The sequence below is a fragment of the Nannospalax galili genome, unplaced genomic scaffold (genome assembly GCF_000622305.1).
Source record: "Nannospalax galili isolate Female #2095 unplaced genomic scaffold, S.galili_v1.0 scaffold131, whole genome shotgun sequence".
Classification (NCBI taxonomy): domain Eukaryota; kingdom Metazoa; phylum Chordata; class Mammalia; order Rodentia; family Spalacidae; genus Nannospalax; species Nannospalax galili.
This window is the reverse complement of record NW_008332088.1, coordinates 518,609-538,565: the sequence shown is the minus strand read 5'-3', so window position 1 is coordinate 538,565 and position 19,957 is coordinate 518,609.

The window sequence follows — 19,957 nt, the reverse complement described above, 5'->3', positions numbered from 1 at the left end:
ACCATCCTTAAGATACATTCTCAGGGGAAAGGGGGGATTTCCAGGTGCATTTATAAGCATTGTAATACCTGCAATAAATGAGTCCCTTCTTGACTAGGCTCCTCGTTGCATCTGAGTGTCCCCAGGTAATGTGGGTGGCATGGGCAGGTGAACAGCATGCTTACTCATCCCCAATCATCACCTCCCCAGATGTCGCTAGTTCGAACCTCCGGCACTATATAATATCCTTTAAAAGCCAAAGCCATCATTACTATCAGGTCTGTGTTTGACCACTTTTTCAAAACAAGGATTAAGAAGAAGCCATTGGTATCCCATGATACATCTACCATTCTGGTCAAGAAATGAAGCACTTGGGAAAATGGGGTTATACAGTACTTAGGGGATAAAGTGAGTTCTAATATATATTATATATATGAATTCTTATACTATGTTAACTGAGTTTCTTTGGAACAGAATAGAGTACATAGACCCAGACTTAAAAACATAAAACACTTTAAAAAACCATGTGGTGCTACCCAGATATAATTCCAGTATTCAGTAGATGGAGACAGGAGGTTCAGGTTCAAGTTCATATTCAGCTTCATAGGATGTATGAGGAGGCTATCCTATAATACATGACACCCTGTCTATAAATAATTAATAAACACAAATAAAAGGTATTTTTCCATCATACTTGATGGTGGGTCAGAAGAACTGTTTGTCTCTCAGTGGGAGAACCCAGCAGTATACAAAAACCAGCAGTGTAGTTGGACAGTGCTTCTTCAGGAATTAATATTCTTCCACGTATGTACTGAACACTTGAAAAATGTCTTGAGGGGATTATGGATTATGTCTGGAAAATGGGACCATGTTCAGATATATAAATTATCTATTGATTGCAAGTCCATCTAGAGAGTCCTCACATAAAAGTACATTAAAGTTCGGTTTTTGTTGTTGTTTGTTTGTTTGTTTTAGCTAAAGATATTTCTAATGTTCCTAAGAATATGGAACGGTATCTAAAGAAATGTTAATGTAACTGGATATTTTTTATTTATTTTTGGGGACAGCACAAAGCTAGAAGCAGAAGCAGCATCAAGGATTCTGACAGGCCAGGTGTCTGCTGTGTTTGTTTTCTAAATATGGGATTATTTACAATGCCTCTATAGGAAAAGCTTCAAAAAGAAGAGGCCATGTTTTAAATACAATGGGCAATATATCAAATGGTTTAATTAGCTCAAGAGGCTTCTAATGAGTATCCCTATGCTAGACCAGCCAGATATAAATAAGCCACTTGATTTGTATGTGCCTGGAAGACAAGGGATTTAGCTGGTGCATTAATGCAGATGGTGAGGAGGTAGCTTTTTTTCCTCTGAACCATCAGGCACTGTGTCTTGTAGTTGGCAAGCATGCCAAAGGGAAGTTGCTGCAAAACTGTCTGTTAATTAAAGAGGCGGAAAACAATTGGAAACCACTAGTAGCCTAGATTCAACATCAGAATATTAGTGCTAGGAAAAAAAAAATCATTTGCTGACAAGTGGCAAATGTTATGGCACCTGGCACAGTTATTAGACATGCTCCCCCCAACTCACCCCATGATGATTAGCACTAATTGTCAATGTGACAGAATCTAGAATCTCAATCTCATGGGAGATTGGCCTCTAGGCATGAGTGTGGGGGAATTTCTTGATTATATTAAACAATGTGGGAAGACCCATCTTACTTGTGGGTGGGACATTCCTGAACAAATACTTGAATCTATAGAATGAAGTGAGGTTATTACTACCATACAATCTTCCTGTTTTGTTTCCTCATAGTGGATGTGTTATGAACAGCTCTTTCAAACTTGTGCTGCCTTGACACCCCTACTATGATTGACTGTGCCTTGAATAATGAGCTAAAATGGTCCTCTAGTTTTTCTCAGAGTATTCCATCAATAGCAGGAAAAGAAACTAAGGCACGATTTGACTCTGATGCTATTCTGGATGCATAAGCCAGCCTCTGCTGCCTGTATAACTAACTATTCAGAAAGAGTAGACCAGGTATACCCAAGCAGAAAGGACATCCAGAGGGAGCCATTCCAGATGCTGCAAACATGGGATTTGTAGTTGGGAGCAAGACTGTAATGTATCACTAACACAGAGATAGTTCTGCAGTGGGGTTTCTCCTGGAAACTACTGAAGTATAAGTCCTTTTGCTCAGAGCTTTACGTGAAAAGTCCCAAGTCAATACAATAAGAAAGGGAGAGCATTAACTCCATATACAGGTTCCAGATATGCGTCTCAGTGATTCATGGTCACTTGGAAATCTGTAACACTCTTGTAGTGGTTTGAATGAAAATGTCCCACATAGTCTCCAAGTATTTGGACATTTTGTCCCCATATGATGGCGCTGTTTTGGGAGGTTTTAGAAGATGTGGCTATCCTGGAGGAAATGTGTCACTGGGGGTGGGCTTAGAGGTTTCTTAAGCCTTGCCAGATCTCCAGTTGCTCTCTTGCTTCCTATGCCTGCATGGTGATGTGAGAGCTTAGCTTCTGCTGCTCCTGCTCCAGCCACCTCCAGCCACCATGCTTCCCTGCCATGATGGACTATAATTGCCCTGGAACCTTAGCTCAAATAAACTTTCCCTTCTATAAATTGCTTAGGTCAATGTTTTTATCACAGCAACAGAAAAGTGACTAATACAGTAACTGGTACCAGAGCGTGGGCTGTTGACTGTGAAGAACCTGATCATGTGGAGTTTTGAAGAAATGAGGAAGACTTTGGAAGTTTGGGCCAGAAAAGTGGTTGATTGCTGTAAGCAGAGATTAACAGGCCATTCTAGTAAACACCTGGAAGAAAGTAGTGCTGAGAACAATGTAGTTCCAGAGGGAAATAAGGACTTAAGCAGCAATTGGGATATTTTGGCAAAAAGTCTGGCTGGAGTCTGCCCACAGCCAAAAAGCTTGCCTGAGGCTAAGTTGAAAAGCCATGGACTAATTTCTCTGGTGGAAGAAATTTCAAGACAGCCTAGTGTAGAAATGATGGTGTGGCTATTAATGGTGAATATTATGCAGATATACAGTGAAAGAGAGAAAATGGGGCAGAAAGAAATACAGTTTGGTTTGAAAGGAAGATAAATGTAAATGTTGGAGCCCTGGCATGTGATGGAGAGGATCCCATTGATAAGGAGTTTAAGTGATTAAGGGATTAAAGAGATTAAGGAGGGGCCTAGAGATTCAAACTTAAACAATGGAGTGTCTCCAGGGCAAAACCACACCCACTTAAGCCTCTAATTTATGAAAGGAAAATGATGCAGTGGCCACTGAAGAGAAAATTCTAAAATGGGTAAACAGGCTGGAGTCCATCCCAAACTTTCAAACTTGGCAGTGTCGCTCACCTGGTGCTGGCTTTAGAGGCATGAAAGATGAAAGAGTGAAGGGGTCATCAGTTCTTCCTCCAAGGTTTCAGAGAGGCTCGGAGGGCAGGCAGCGTGAAGCAGGGATGACCTGCCTAGAGAAAGCCCTGATAGGCCATTTCATGAAGCTGTGAAGGTGAAGCCTGGTTGGCAACGGAGACCCCAAGAAGACATTCATGATGCCAGAGCTGCACACAGGGAGTGGTACCAGCACAAGAGAGAAATGTGTGTTGCACTCATCAAAGCTAGAGAAGCTGAGCCATATAAGCCCTTTGGAAATAAAGTCCCAGGAGTTGGTCATAGAGCTACTGGATTTGGTGTTTGCCCTGCTGGCTTTCAGTCTTGTTTTGGTCCCGTATTTCCTTACTATGCCTCCTTTCCTCCTTTTTGGAATGGTAATGTGTATTTGGTTCCACTGTAAGTTGGGAGTATGTAATTTGTCTTTTGATTTTATAGAGGCTTACAGTTCAGATATTTACCTGAGTGTCAGGATAGACTTTGGACTTTTAAATAGTATTGAGACTGTTAATGACAACAGGGACTTTTAAAATTGGACTAAATGCATTTTGCATTTTATGTGGTCATGAGCCTATGGAGGCCAAATGGTGGAATGTGGTGGTTTGAATGGAAATTTCCCCCATAGGCTCCAAGTATTTGGACATTTTGTCCCCAGATGATGGTGCTGCTTTGGGAGGTTTTAGAAGGTGTGGCTGTCCTGGAGGAAGCTCGTCCCTGGGGGTGGGCTTAGAAAGTTCTTAAGCTTTGCTAGATCCCCAGTCCATCTCTTGCTTCCTGTGTCTGTGTGATGATGTGGAGCTTAGCTTCTACTACTCCTGCTCCAGCCACCTCCAGCCCCGATGCCTCCCTGCCATGATGGACTGTAATTCCCCTGGAACCTCAGTTGAAATAAACTTTTTCTTCTATAAATTGCTTGGGTCAGTGTTTCTATCACAGCAACAGAAAAGTGACTAATACAGCTCCTGATGCCAGAAACAAAGAAATAAAACACGGAAGAGAAATCCTTCCATGTTTCTAGAAATAGGGGGTGCAAGCAAGCAGTCTTATTTTTATATTAGGCCATCGTGATGGACTAAGAAATTATAAAAGGAAACGTGCACTCCCTCCACAGCTAATCCTGCAGCTTTGTGAGGAGATTCTCAACTGTCTGATATTTTCCTCAAGTCTCTATAAATTGCTCCACCCTACTTGTAGCAAGACATAAAGAAAGGAAAACAAACTTACAAGTGAAACAAAAACAACAACAAAAACCAAGTTTTCATCTCTTATTTCTAAGAATGAGTGACAGAAAAGAAAAGATACAGTTGTGAGAAAAAGTGGAATGGGCTTGGTGCATTTTTAAACTTTCCCATAGTTCAGTTCAGTATTGAAAACAAAAGAACAGAAAACTGGCTTCGTCATGTAGAGCAGACTTGCCTTAAAAGGCAATCAACTTTGGCTAATAGAGATGCTTGGACACAGGCAATGAAACGATGTTCAGATCCATTCCCAGGTCTGCCTTAAACAGAGTAGTCTAAGCCAGAGACGGCCTCTGGGAGTTATTAACCCACTCTACCAACCAGCCTCAACAAATATCCACTGTGTCAACTCACTAAATTGTCCCTGAGAATTACGAGACAGATTTCTATTTGCCTGGTACCTGTAAGTGGATTCTGGAAGAACACTTTTGCCCAAATCCCATTATTGGAAAAAAAATCACTCTAGGAAGAAAGAAAAAAACAAAACAAAACGACAAAATACTTAATAAACTTCCAAAGCCACTTCTTTTAAAAAAAATATTTTCTTTATTTTTTTTATTTTACATGTATGAGTATTATGCCTCCATGTAGGTGAGTGCACCGGTGTTGTTCAGTGCCCACAGTGGACAGAACAAGATGTTGGATCACCTGGAACTGGAGTTACCGACAGTTGTTAGCTGCCATGTGGGTGCTGGGATTCAAACTCAGGTCTTCTGCAAGAAGTCTGTGTTCTTATCCACTGAGCCATCTCTCCACCCCCCAAAGCCACTTCTTAACAAAAGTGGATGGAATCCTTAGGTAAAATAATACTTGATAACAAAATTGCCTTAGATTCTATTCTTTCTGGAGTGGGGCAAGGTGTTATGTCATTATAAATTCCTCCTGTTGTGCATACATTGACATTTCTGATAAAGTCTAGATTCAGTCTGATAAAGTCTGAATTAAATAAATATCTCTCCAAACCCCAGGAATAAAATGTTCTTTTGGTTTCCCTCACGTCCTAAGTCAATATTTTCTTGACCACTCAAGAATATTGATTTTACTGATATTACTCATAATTTATATCCTAATAAAATGTACTTTAAATGTGATAAAGAACTGTAAGAGTAGCTTGCTGGTAGAACAGCTTCCTAGCAAATGTGAGACTCTTGCTTCTTTCCCCAGCAGCACACACTGTAAAACAATTACAAAAAGAGCTCCAGCTCAGTTGTTACAAACTGCCCCTGGTGATCCTAGAAGCTAATCACTTAAGCATTGGGAGACAGCAGACCTCATCCAACTAGAATCATTTTCAGAAGAATAAGCTCTGTTTCTAGATATCCTGAAGAATGAAAAGGGAAATCCCTTGGGAAGGTAAGGTTTTGTTTATTACCAGATAAGTTAGGAAGGCACCTCATGGGACAAACTCCTATGTTACCACACCATCAAAACATCCTTGCATTATGTTTCAGCTACAGTTGTTTTGAGAAGGGAAGATTGCCATTCTCAGGAGTAACCTGTCTGACTTGTCTATAACTGCTGGCAAAGAAAACCTAGAAACTTTCCACCATTTTAACCTTTTGAAAATATGCTAGAGGCTGGAAACTAAGCATGCCTGTAAATATGTCTTTCACCTTTCTATCCCAAACTGTCTGTTTAAAGTGATTATGTCAGAATACACACCTTGAATTGAACATTCTTGACAAAGTCCGCCCCTAAAGTATTTTTCCTATATGGACATTTAGATTCCTCAGATTAACACCCCCCCAAGCTTCCTTTATTCAATTGGGCATAGCTTTTGAAACAGACTAAGGACATCAGTTCTCTGCTTATTTGCCACAAGTTGACACATCTTTGTGCTTTCTTCTACCTCATGGCCAAGCTCACTGGGCTTGACCTCACCCAGAAGCAAAATTATTGTGTTTGGAAAGAGTATTCATTTACACGTTTGTTAACTCTAAATGACAAATTTATTCTTACTTATGCTTAAGTAGATAACCTATATAGCAATGGTCACATTTACATAAACTCAAACAATTTTGATGGTGAATATTATATGTCAACTTGAGTGGTTGCAGAGTCCTCAGATATTTCTGAGTGTGCTTATGATGGTGAGTACAGATTACAGTAACACTGAAATTGGTGGATCTGGTAAAGTAGATTTCTTTCCTCAGTGTGGCTGGACATCATCCAATCTATCAATATCCAGATTAGTAAAGAAGGTAGATGACATTCTATCTCCCTTCTCATGAACCAGCCCCATGGCTCCTTATTAGTTTCCTGTTCCTAGGGATTTTCCATCTCAGAAACACCAACCTAAAGGTTCAAAAACTAGCATCCACTTTTGAGAGACAGCATACAGAAGAGTGATCAGTCTTAAATGGGCCACCAAATTGTACCTTCTCCTCCCAAGGCTCAGGGATCACTGCAGAAGAAGGGACAGAAAGATTGTAAGAGCCAGAAGTGATAGACAAATTCCAGGAAACTGTGTTGTCTGGATGCCACATGGTAGTTGCACGTAATGAATACACAGTGCTTACGACAGCTTGCACAAGACCTTTGCTAACCCAAGTGGCATGCAAGCCAAAGGAGGGCAGGAAGGCACAGCCCTAGCTAAGGATCGATTGACAATTTATAGATGCTGGCAAGTCGATTCAGTTTTCCTTACTGGTGTGACACCTGATAGGTCTATTGGACTCTAAGGAAAAAATACCACCACACAAGAATATTTAGGAAATGCAGATTAGACTTTGTAAACTTAAAAAAAAAAAAAGTAATAGTGGAAGATTTAAAGTTAGGCATTAATGTGGGGGTGGAGAAAGGGAAGGGGCCTGAATAAAATCCTTGAATTGATAAAAATGTTAAAAAAGAAAGATACAGCTTGGAGAATTGTGCCCTTCTTTTTAATGCCTGTGTTCTTGAACTTTCACAAGTCATCTGATCCTCAGCTTTCTGACTAGGATCAACAACAGTGATTGGCTGGCTTCTCTAACACAACTTTTTCAGCTAAAACTGAATTCCACCAATGTATTTCTAAGTTTTCTACCTTGCACACGACAGACAGTGGGGCTTCTCACAGGGTATCTTGTTCTAGACTGACTTCAATCTGACTGTGTAACTGAATATCGCTTTGAGCTTTTGATCCTCTTGTTTCCTCTACTGGACTTAGAGGTGCACACCACCACACTCAGTTTACTGGGTGCTGGTAATTGAAACTAGAGCTCCATGCATGCTATTAACATCTAGTAATATAATTTTTCACGTTAAGAATTTGGTTTTAACAATTATTCTTAGTTTCCCAAAGCCTTCAGGCACATCATTAAGTTAGTAATATGAGATATCTCTACTTTTCTGATGCAGGCACTTAGTACTGTATGTTTTCTAAGTAGGACTGCCTTTATTTTTTGTCACAGAGTTTGATATGTTATGTTTTCATTTCCATTCAATTCTGGGAATTTTAAATTTTCTTTTTTGATTTCTCTCTTGACCCATTTTTTTCATTTGGTAGTATGTTGTTTAGTTTTCTTGAGTTGGTACACTTTCTGGTCTTTCTGCTGCTGTTAGCATCCAGTTTTATTCCATTGTGGTCAAATAGATTACTGGATGTTATTTAAATTTTCCTGTATTTGCTAAGAATTATATTGTATCCTAATACGTGAATGATTTTGGAGAGTTTCTGCAGCTGCCAAGAAAAAATATATATTCTTCAGTGTTTAGACGGAATGTGCTGTAGGGATCTATTAGGTCCATATGATTTATGCTGTTTAACTCCTGGATTCCATTGTCGAATTTCTTCCTGATGACTTTTCTGTTGGTGACAGTGAGGTATTGAAGACACCCACTATCAGTGTGTTGTGATTAATCTGTGGTTTTAGATCCGATAGTATTTTAAATGAAATTGGATGTGCTTGTGTTTGCCGTGTATATTTTTAGAACTGTAATATTCTGATGGTAGACTTTTCTTTTAATGATGATGAAGTATCCATCCTTATGAGACTTGACACCCTGAATCTGATGGAGGAGAATGTAAAGAATACAGTGTAACTTATAAGCATTCTTTCTCACATGAAATAATTTTCTGAATAGGGCGATGATAGCATAGTCATCAAGACCAACAACTGAAAAAGGGTTCTCACAAAATTAAAAGTGTGTTATAGCAAAGAATGCCGTCATTGAAGTAAAGCGGTGGTTCACAGACTGGGAAAAGTATCTGCTCCAGCTATACATCAATAGAGGTTTATTATCTACAATACAGAAAGAACAACATCAACAACAAAACAACCCTAAGCATCAAAAGCCCCAAACAACCCAATTATAAATTGTGGAAGGACCTAAACAAAGAATTCTCAAATGATGAGACACAAGTGACTAACGATGTTTTTTCTAATCATCAGGGAAATGAAAATTAAAACAATTTTGAAATTTCACTCTACCCAAGTCAGAATGGCTAAGATACAAAAATCAAATGATAAAAAATGCTGACAAAAATGTGGGGACAGGGGAAAAAAATTCACTGCTGGTGAGAGTGAAAACTGGTACAGCCACAGTGGAAATCAATGTGGGGCTTTCACAAGAACATAGAAATAGATCTACCACATTATCCAGCTATACCAGTTTGTTTCTTCATTGCTGTAACAAAACACTGACCACTACCAACTTGGGGAGGAAAGGGTTTATTTACATCTCCTGGTCACAGTTCATCAAGGAGCCCAAGGTAGGAACTCAGGGCAGGAGCCTGGAGGCAGGAGCTGAAGCACAGGCCACGGAGGAACACTGATTACTGGCTTGCTCCCCTGGCCCTTACTCAGCTGGTTTTATAATGTAACACAGGCCCACCTTCCCAGGGATGGCACCACCCACAGTGGGCTGGGCCATCCCACATCACTCAACAATCAAAAGATACCCCCCCGAGACATGGCCACAGGTCAATTCAATGGAGGCAATTCTCCAATTGAGGCTCCATCAACCCACGTGTGCCAAGTTGACACTAAAGCTATCCAGCACACCACTCTTGGGCATACACCCAAAGGATTCAATATCTTACTACTGAGAGTCTTGCTACCCCATGCTCATTACTACTATATTCGCAGTACACAAGAAATTGAAACAATCTGACTCCCCATCCACTGATGAATGCATATGAAATTATTGCATATTTACACAACAAAATATTATCCAGCTATCATGCAATGAAATTATGGAGTTTGTCAGTAAATAGATGGAGCTGGGAACAATCATCATGCATGACATAATCCATATCCAGGAGGAAAAACTTCACATGTTCTCTCTCATGTGTGGAAGCTATCTTTGACTCTTTTTAAAAAATATTTTATTATTTTTATTTTATGTGTATTAGTGTATTGCCTGCATGTGCGTAAGTGCACCCTTGTCATGCAATGCCTGCAGAGTCAGAATATGATGTTGGATTCTGGTGGAATTGGAGTTATGGATGGTTGTTAGCTGCCATGTCGGTGCTGGAAGTTGAACCCTGGTCCTATGCAAGAGAATCTGGTGCTCTTAACTGCTGAGTTAACTTTCCAGCCCCCAACTGTCTTTGAACCTTTAGATATTTCTGTTTCAATTGGGAAATCAACAGGGAACAGAAAAGAATTAAAGGACAATAAGGGTGATTGTTGGGAGGGAAGAGTGAATGCAGCAATGAAAAGGGGAGAGGGAAAGAGTGTAATATTGTTAAATTGGGTTAAATTGGGTGTTGAACAGGAGTGAAGGGTAGCGGAGGGAGTGGGGAGGGATAACTAACAATAGAGAACTTTTGAAGAAAGTTAAATGGAAATTTACTACTGTGTACCTTCTTTAAAAATATATGTAAATATATTTTCATTTCCAGACAAGAGAAACCTCCCTTTGAGTTGTTGGACAGGGTAGTCCAAGAGACGCCCAAAATAACACAGGCTATTGTCAAAGATTTTGATTATCTGCCATAACTTGAAGGTGAGATCCTATTGCTTAAAACAAGACATACTTCAGAAATAGGTCATAGGAAGCAATGGAGCTGAGACTGACCTGGAAACTTCTACCTGAGGTTTAGCTCTCATGGTTGTAAAAGATACTATTTTAAGTTGATATGGGAGAAAATCAATAAGGGTCCGGCCCTACTCTAAAGTCTAGTAATGGCCCACTAAATTTTTGCCTTTCTGCTCTCTGTTTGACCCGCCCTCACTTTATTCAGGGTCTCTTGCTCAGGGCACTATGGGAAAAACCACATAACATATTTTCATCTGAATTTTTCATTTTGTATCTTGGGTAGGGAGGGGGTAAATGGAGGAACTTACAAAGAAAGCAACACCCCGACACTCAGCACCCAGTTCTGTGTGCCTTGGCCCACCATTCCAAATCACTTCTGTGCCCACCCATAGTCTCTGTTAACTTTTTCCCTTGCATCAAGGGCCCGCAGTCTCACCTCAGGTTGGTAAATGCCCCCTGTCGCCTGGGCCATCTTTTCACGCCACTTCTTTTCCACCGCCAAGATGGCGCCCAGAAGCCCCTCCCTCAGCAGCTAACACCACAGCCAATTCTCGCAGCAGGAAGAACCAGGCTGTTTGGGACACGCTCCACCCCTTTCCACTGCTCTTACAATATTTTTGACAATCTTCCACTAAGATCCCTGAGCCTCAGAGGGGGTGACAGATATAGGGCGATCTCTCTCATATCATGGCGAGATAGTGATTTCTGGGGCCTCCCCATTATCAATCTTCAAGCTGTGGCCATTGATCTATCTCAGTGGTGCGTCTACTGTAAAGACAAAGAGAAGGAAGTAGACACATCTAAAAAACAAAAAAAATAAATGTAAACACAAATGCCTACAGGATATTCCAGTAGGTGTACTATATTCATTAAACAGTATACTTGTTATGGCTTTCCCATTAGGGCTTGTAGTCTTTCTCAACACAGGGGGTTGGCCTGGTCTACAGCACCAGATGTGTGTTCCACCCCTAGGAGTGGCCCTTATCCAATTAGAAGTTTGTCAGGGGTACATATGTTGGTTGAGCCATTATTGCGCTTGTAGGCATTGCTTGGCATGTCCATAGTGTACAGCACACGGGGTCCATTGTTGAGGAGAATCATAGGGGATCCTTTCTTCCCCAACCATCTGCATAGCACCTTCTGGCAATATGAATATCATCCATCCAGTGGCATGGAATTTTTTGGCTTAGTCTCAGCTCCATCTCTTCTTCTCCTGCACTCACATCATGCAGTGTCTTCAGCAACATGGCCTCACTGACCCTTCTAGTGTACAACTGACATTAGTGGCAATAGCCTTGGTGAATTTGAGGACCTCTAGGATCTCTGTCTGACCAACAGCTCATAGGGGAGCAACCCACCTCTGGTACTTTAGATTTTCTTAACAGCTGTATAGTTTGGGAGCCTTTATTTTTATCTTACCCAACCATAAAATTCCCAAGAATGTTACAGCTATACCTGGCCTTTTTTTCTTCAGGTATCTTTCACATGGATTTTACACCTGTAAAACACATGAAGGTTAACATCATATATTAAGTCAATCATAGACAAGGTCTCACACAGCATGGAAAGGTTTTATCCATTCCTATTAACTGTTTGTGCCATAGATCCTTGTTAGGTACCAGAGTATGGGTATGAGGCATTAATTTGGTTAGTTCTTTACCATCTTTAGTTATACCTTTGGAGTCATTTTGCACTTTAAGGATTTTACATGGAGTCTTTGTATTCTTTTATTCTTGATACACTTACAGGTGTTGGCTCCAGTTGCCTAACCCTGCACTGGGCTAAGGAGGTAGGGGCTTCTCCTGCCCCCACTGAACTTGTTGGTTCCTTAAGTCAGGCAGGCCCTGGGTCTGCCTCCTGATTATAGCCATATCTGTCATCTTCCCATTGACCACACCTGGCTGCTGGGGGAGAACTTGGTGTGAAAAACTGCTTCCACCCCTAGTATACCCTTTATCAGAAGACAAATGCAGCTTATTTATTCCTTTGGTATTCTTAACCAACCCTGGAATGTTTTATCCTTTGAATGCCTTTTGTAAACTGTTCTGGTTTGAAAGCCTTCCAGAAACTCCTTAGTACCAAATTTGGTTTTCTATTAATTTTTTCTCTGGGAATTTGGGCTCGACATAAGACTTGCTACATTTGTCTTCGAGTAGCCCAAATAAACCATTCCTTCTGTCTGGCCATTTTTATCTCTTATAGGGTGTTCTGTTATTATACAGATATGTTTTACATGCTGGTCAGAATCATTTAGATTTGCTAAATCCTCTCTCACTTTACAAAGATCCTATCCCATTAAAGGGCTTACCAAAATCATTAAAGCTCCATACCATTCTCAACGTCCCAGTTGAATTAAGCTTTCCTTCATATCCCTGGTGAACACAGTGAACTAGGCATCGCATATTGCTCTTCTCATACCTAGTTCTCTCAGGAATGCCTGCCTCTTCTTTATTGTCCTCCAGCCCCTGCTAATCATGTTAGTCTCCCTCGGTGATGACCATGTATCTTTAATGCCTTCAGCCATCCACCTCATTAAGGACTGCTCCCCCTGCACTGGCCTAGGTTGATTAGCCTAAATTGCAGCAGGGACAGATGGGTGATTATATAAATCAGCTGTGAAGTGTCTGAAGGACTGCGACTGAGGTTATTTACTCCCACGTCCCATATCCTCATGAGCCACATGGCAAGGGGCTCTTTGCTTACTTGTAAGTTTTTTCTAGTTTTTTTAAATTATTTATTTAACAACCGAATAATTAGAAGAAGCATTTCATTACAACATTGAAATATTCAATAACAATTTCCAGAGCTAAAATGCATCTCTTTCAAAATTGGCTGTAAATTTTTAGGTTTACAATTGAACTGATACAGTTTGGGGGTTGGACTGGCCTGGGAGCCTGGTCCAGGAAAGTTGCTGGTCTAGGGCAGCTGGTGGCCATGCCATCTCCATTTCATTATTAAAATACACAGTTTCATACAGAAAAATTCATTTTTAATACAACTGACACTAAGTTGCACATGCGTTTCTAATCTTTATATATCTGATTATTACTAGTCACAGTTACTTTACTAGTCTCAGTTACTTTCTGAGCTCCTTGGCATCTGAGCATGGATATAAAGTCATCAGGTAGATTTCAATGGTAATGTTTTTCATGTCTACTAATTATAAAGGAGCAAATTTTTATTCTTTGAAGATTTATTTTTAAATATTTTTTTAAAATTTAATAACCACATGATTAGAAGAAGCATTTTATTACAGCTTTACATATTCTCACACTCCAGAGCAAGGATACATCTCTTTCAAAAGTGGCTGTAAATTTTTAGGTTCACAGTTGAATTAATACAGTTATGCAATACTGAACACAGTATAAACCCTATAAGATATAAAACTGAATGAGTTTTTACCCTTTAAAGAAGATCTCCACTTCATTTTAAAATACACTGGTTCTTAAAGACTCATTATTTGGCTACTAACACTGAGATGTTGGCGCATGCATCTCTGATTTGTATGTATCTGATTATTACTAGTCATAATCATTTGCACTCAGATCCTTGGTGCCTGTATATGTCTATAAAGTCATCCGGTAGATTTCAATGGTAATATTTATCATTTATACTAATCAACATGAGGTAAATTTTTATGCTAACTCATCAAATATAACACATTTTTAAAAAATCTGTTGATTTCTTTTGTGTCTATCACACAGAACATCCCAAACCATCTTATTTAACTATACGCCCATTTCCCAGATAGCACCCTCCCAGAGCCTCCCTCCCCCACTAGAGCCCATATACTCTGATATCCCTGCTACTGTCTGCTGTGTGGTAGGCACCCCCAGCCATTCCCCACTACTTGTACGTCTGGTGAATCTAGTAAGCCTATTTAGAGGGCTTTGTTTTAGGAAGCATCTAGCAGCAATCAGTTGCCAATATTACTTTAGATAAGATTGGGGTCTGCTGTACATTTTCAGAGTTCTATGATGGGTTGCTATCTGGGAGTCTCTTGGGCCACCCTGCCCAACAACTGAAAACAAGATATCTTCTATCTGGCATTGTTGCTTGTTATGCAGCCTTTAGCTATACATGTGGACTCTTAAATAATTATATTGACCCTTTAATCTTTGGTTATTCTTTCCTTTTGGGTGTTTAAAGCCATAAAGTTGGCCCAGATAAATCAATTTATTTTTACTCTTAAGGTTGTTTGAGGATCTGTTCCTTAGGGGTCACATAGACTTGGAAGGAGACGCTGGCTCCTTTCTTTTACCAGCCCCACCTATGTGAAGATAAGTCAAAGTCCTGCTCGTCCATGGTTGGCTTTGCTTGGAAGCATGGAGGAAATGTTTCCTCTGTGTATACCCTCCTCTTTGTAGACTGGACACTGGTTCAAGCCATCTCGTGGGGTCTCCTCGGCCTCATTGATCAAGAGGACAGGTGACCCACCACAATTACAGGACATTTTGGGAGATGCTAATAGCTCACAGGAACTTGTTGACCTAGCACGGTAAGGGGCAAAAACTGTCCTTTATGTCTCTCTGTCCAAATTAGTATAGGCCTGAAAATATGTCTGTTCTAGTTCCACCAGTCTGGTACTTTTAATTACTGTGTGCCATGTAGATAAATCTTGAGCAAAGACCAATTGTTCTCAGATAAACCTTACCTAGACATACATTTCTTGATCTGGTCTGTATAATTTGTCAGTAGGTGGTTGGACTAATATGGTTCCCTCTGCTTTTTAAAATTAGCTAGGCATTATTTTGCTCTCACATTGTCTAACCCCTCCATCATGGTTTCCCCAGTTAAGGTGCCCCCCATTTCCCCCTGTCTCCTTTAATAATAACCTTCTCCTGTGGTCCTACCTCTCTTGAGCTCCTACTTTCCCTTTATCCCCTAGGTTCCTTGTATACCTTTCCCACTCCCCTCCTTAAACTAACCTAATTTTTATCCATATCTCCCTTATTACCACCTGTTTCCTACAGTTCTTCTCTTTCGGGTTCTTTTCCTTTACCTCCCTGGTTCCTTTTCATTATCCTTGTTCCTGTAGTTATGTCTGGATACATACTCATTTATCAGGATTTGGTTCTAAGATCCACATATGAGGGAGAACATATGTCGATTTTTTTCTGAGTCTGTGTTACTTCACTTAGTATAACAGATTCTAGTTCCATCCATTTACCTGCAAATTTCATGATTTCATCTTTCTTTACTGCTGAGTAAAACTCCATTGTATATATGAACCACATTTTCATTATCCACTCATCAATTGAGGGACACCTAGGTTGCTTCCATCTCTTATCTATTGTGAAAAGAGCAGCAACAAACATGGATGTACAAGTGTCTCTGAAATAGGATGAGTTCTTTGGGTATATGCAAAGGAGTGGTATAACTGGGTCAAATGATAGGTTCATTTGTAGTTTTTGAAGAGTTCTCCACACTGCTTTCCATAGGTTTTGAACCAGTTTGCAGCCCCACCAGCAGTGGATGAGTGTGCCCCTTTCCCCACATCCTCTCCAACATTTGGTATCATTTGTTTTCTTGATCTTAGCCAGTCTGACTGGGGTAAGGTGAAATCTTAAAGTGGTTTTAATTTGCATTTCCCTGGTTATTAGTGATGTTGAACATCTTTTACGATGTTTCATAGCCATCTTCTCTTCTTCTTTTGAGAACTCTCTGTTCAGCTCCTTAGTCCGTCTTTTAATTTGATTACTTCTTGTCTTGATTCTCTGTTGTTCGAGTTCATTATATGTTCTGGATGTTAAACCTCTGTCAGATGTGTCGCTGCTGAAGATTTTCTCCCATTCTGTGGGTTTTCTAATCCCTTCCCTGGTTGCCTCCTTTGATGTACAGAAGCTTTTTAGTTTAATGAGGTCCCATTTGTTGATTCTTGGACTTGTTTCCTGTTGCCAATATTTTCTTTAACAGTTTCAGTTTCGGGCTTTACATTGAGGTCTTTGATCCATTTGCAATTGCCTTTTGTGCAAAGTGAAAGATAGGGGTTTAATTTCCTTCTTCTACAGGTGGAGATCCAGTTTTGCCAGCAACATTTGCTGAACATGGTGTCTTTCCTCCAGTGAATGTTCTTGGCCCCTTTATCAAATATCAGGTGGCTAAAATTAGTACTCACATTTGGGTCTTCAATTTTGTTCCATTGATCTGTGGGTCTGTATTTGTGCCAGCACCATGTTGTTTTTTGATGATAGCTCTGTAATACAGCTTAAAATCTGGTATCGTAATCCCCCTGGCATTGCTCTTAGTGCTCAGGGTTGTTTTGGCTATCTGAGGTCTTTTGTACTTCCATATGACTCTTACTATGTTTTTTTCCAATTCTGTGAAAAATGTCATGGAGACTGTGATTGGCATTGCTTTAAATCTATAAATGCCTCTTGGTAGGATGGTCATTTTCACAATATTAATTCTTCCAACTCATGAGCATGGGAGGTCTTTCCATCTTCTGATGTCGTCCTCAATCTCTTTCTTTCAAGATTTAAATTTTTCATTGTAGAGCTCTCTTTAATGTCTTTGGGCAGATTTGTTCCGAGACATTTTACTTTTTTGTAGCTATTGTGAAGGGGAGTGTTTCCATGTGCTCTTTCTTGGATTTCTTGTTATTGGTATTTAGAAAGGCTACAGACTTTTGTAGGTTAATTTTGTAACCTGCCACTTTACTGAATGTGTAAATAATTTCTAGTACTTTTCTGGTGAAATTTTTGGCATCTCTTAGATATAATATCATATCATCTGCCAAAAGCGATAATTTGATCTCTTCTTTTCCAATTATTACTCCTTTAATTTCCTGCTCTTGTCTTATCGCTCTTGCAAGAGTTTCAAGCACTATGTTAAAGGAAGTAGAGATACTGGACAGCCTTCTCTGTTTTAGTTCCTTATTTCAATGGGAATGCTTCCAGTTTTTCTCCATTTAGAATGATGTTGGTTGTGGGTTTGTTATATATGGCTTTAGTTATGTTGAAGTATGTTCCCTTCAGTCCAGTTCCCTCTAGGACTTTGAACATAAATGCATGGTGAATTTTGTCAAAGGCCTTCTCTGCATCTATTGAGGTAACCCTGTGGTTCTTGTCTTTGAGCCCATATGTATGATTTATGACGTTTATTGGCTTACGTATATTAAATCATCCCTGCATCTCTTGGATAAAGCTGATTTGCTCATGGTGGATGATCTTTTTGATGTGTGTCTATTTGCAAGTATTTTGTTTAGAATTTTTGCACCTATGTTCATTAATGATATGGATCTATAGTTTTCTTTCTTGGTTGAATCTTTCCCTGGATTTGGTATTAGGGTGATTATGGCTTCATAGAAGGAATTTGCAATTTCTCCCTCCATTCCTATCTTTTTGAATAAATTAAGTAGTATTGTATGTAGGTCTTCTTTAAATGTCTGATAGAATTCTGCTGTAAATCCATCTTCTCCTGGGCTTTTTTTAGTCTGGAGTTTTTGTATTACTGTTTCAATTTCTTTTCTGTTATGGGTCTGTTTAAGCTGTTAATCTCTTCTTGGTTTAGTGTTGGTGGTACCAATACTTTTAGATATCTGTCCATTTCTTTTAGGTTTCCAAATTTAGTAGCATATAGATATTTTAAGTATCCCCTTATAATATTCTGTATCTTTCTGTTGTCTGTTGTGATGTTTCCCCTTTCATCTCTGATTTTGTTGATTTGGAGGTGTTCTTCTTTCTTTTGGTTGACTGGGTTAGCGGTCTGTCAATCTTGTTTTTCTTTTCAAAGAACCAGCTCTTGGATTCGTTGATTCCTTGTATTGGTTTCTTTGTTTTGATTTCATTAATTACTGCCCTGATTTTTGTTATTTCTTCTTGTCTGCTGGGTTTGGGTTTTATTTATTGTTGCTTCTCAAGTGTTTTGAGTTGCAACGTTAAGTCATTTATTTGTGTTTTTTTCCGATTTTTGAATATATGCACTTAGAGCTATAAACTTCCCTCTAAGGACCGCTTTCAGCATGTCACAGAAGTTCTGTCGTGTGGTATTGTCCTTTTCATTTAGTTCCAGGAATACTTTTATTCCTTTCTTAATTTCTCATTTGACCCATTCATAATTCCGGAGTGTGTTGTTTAATCTCCATGTATTCATGTGGTGTTTAGGGCTTCTTCGGTTATTGATTGGAAGCTTTATTGCATTGTGATCTGATCAAATGCATGGAATTATTTCAGTCTTTTCATTTTTGTTGAGGCTTGTTTTGTGCACCAATGTATGGTCAATTTTGGAGAAGGTTCCATGGGGTGCTGATTAGAAAGTACATCCTTTAGTGCTTGGGTGGAATACTCGGTAGACGTCTGTTATGTCCATTTGATATGTGGTACTGTTTAATTTAGTTGTTTCTCTGTTTACTCTCTGCCCTGTTGACCTCCATTAGATTAATGGAGACAGTTGGTATTGAAATCCCCCTCTATTAATTAGTTTGGATTAATCTGGGTCTTAAAGTCCTGTAGTATTGTTTTTATGAAGTTGGGTGCACCAGAGTTTGGTGAATATATATTCATGATTGTAATATCTTCTTGGTTTATAGTTCCTTTGATCAGAATGATGTGTCCCTCTGTATCTCTTCTGATTAGTTTTAATTTAAAGTCTATCTTGTCAGATATTAGAATTGCAACCCCTGCTTTTTTCTTAGTACCATTCTCTTGATATACTTTTTCCATTCTTTCACCTGAAGTTAGTGCCTGTTTTTAAAAGTGAGATGAGTTTCTTGCAGACAACAAAAAGATAGGTTTTGTTTCTTTTTTTATTTATTTTATCTGTGTCTTTTGACTGGGGAGTTCAGTCCATTAATATTTAAAGTTATTAATGAAAGATGAGTATTGAATCCTGTCATTTTTATTTTGTTTTTATTCTTGCTATAGCTGTACTTTTACACTGTTATACCCTCGTTGGAGTTCTTTCTGTAACCCTAGTCATTCCTTTCTTCAGCTCTTTGTATTGCTTCCAGAACTCTCTGAAAGGCTGGTTTTGTGGACAAGAATTCCTTCAGCCTATTTATGTCATGCAGATTTTTCTTTCCCCTTCAAGTATAATAGACATTTTGGCTGGATATAGTAGTCTAGGTTGGCATCTGTGGTCATTTAAACCTGGGAATACCTTTGTCCAGGCCTTCTCACTTTCATAGTTTGCACTGTAAAGTCAGCTTAATCCTAATCGGTTTTCCTTTGTATATGAGTTGTTGTTTCTCTTTTGCAGCTTTCAGTATTGTCTCTTTGTTCTGTACTTTTAGTGTTTTTACCATGATGTGCCGTGGAGAGCTTCTTTTCTGGTCCTGAACGTTTGGTGTTCTATATGATTCTTGTATTTGTATGGGCATATCTTTCTTTAATTTTGGAAATTTTTCCTCCACGATTCTGTTGAA